This window comes from Myotis nattereri (genome assembly GCF_964212035.1).
Source record: "Myotis nattereri genome assembly, chromosome: 11".
NCBI classification, from domain to species: Eukaryota; Metazoa; Chordata; class Mammalia; order Chiroptera; family Vespertilionidae; genus Myotis; species Myotis nattereri.
The window spans coordinates 45,573,723-45,574,762 of record NC_138086.1 but is presented as its reverse complement, the minus strand read 5'-3'; the positions used below and the strand labels follow the sequence as shown (position 1 = coordinate 45,574,762).

Genomic DNA, 1,040 nt, shown 5'->3' with positions numbered 1-1,040 from the left:
TGTTCAACGTAACCAGTACCATAGACTTTTAAAAATCCAACTCCCCCAATACTACTTTAAAACTAATATATCAAACTTTATTTTCATTAGACTGTAATTAGTCACACTAATAAATCAAAAGACCAAGACCCAAATTTTATATCTGTATCAGTCATCTGTTTATCATCTGTCTATAGAAATGCAAACAATTATTGACTTCATTCTCTGGGGGAAAAAATGCCAAATTAGTCCCTCTTCACAAAAAAAAAAGCCATTCCAATTTGAGAACACTTTATATTTGCCTCATTGGCCAGCACCAACTCTACCTCATTTGAGTCTTTCCATTTCATTAGAAACAGATTCTCCACAGCTATCTATGGCCCCAATTACTGGTTCAGGATCAAGACCTCTGGCAAAAACTCTGTTTGTCAGCAGCATCTCTTTGCTTCTTGGATGTGCTATAACCAGACTCACTGTCAAGGAAAGATTTTTTTGTACCATCTTTTCCTTTATCAGCTCTTTTGAGGAATAAGAAATGTTTTAATAAACTCTGGACAATCTAAACTTTCTTCAGCTTCCCAATACTAGCAACAGCTGTATTACCTTCCATTTTAGGAGACACTCCACCTTCCCATTCACATCCGTTCTGTGCTTTTTCCACCACAAATTCTCCAGGCTCTGCCCCTTCGACTTTTTTATTCTTTCCATTCTGCTCCTTTCCTATTTTTTGCAATGTAGTTTTATCAGAGACCATTTTTTATTGCAAATTTAAAGAGTTATTACAATAATCTCTCATTTTCCACAGGGTATACAACCCAAGACCCCCAGTGGGTACCCGAATCTGTGAATAAAACCAACCCATTTATATACAGAGGTTGGCAAAAGTAGGTTTACAGTTGTTCGCATGGAAAATAATACAGTAATTAATAAATACTAATACAAGAATAAACTGTGAAAAAAAAAAAAGCCAAAACCGGTTTGGCTCAGTGGATGGAGCGTCGGCCTGCGGACTGAAGGGTCCCGGGTTCGATTCCAGTCAGGGGCATGTACCTGGGTTGCGG

General features: G+C 37.8%; 1 pseudogene across 1 annotated transcript; it reads right to left on the bottom strand.

The window, feature by feature from the left end:
• Nucleotides 1-224: 224 nt before the first annotated feature.
• LOC308526768 (chromobox protein homolog 3-like) lies at nucleotides 225-733 on the bottom strand (annotated as a pseudogene). Its single transcript has one exon. The product of its transcript is annotated as a chromobox protein homolog 3-like (transcript).
• Nucleotides 734-1,040: the final 307 nt, after the last annotated feature.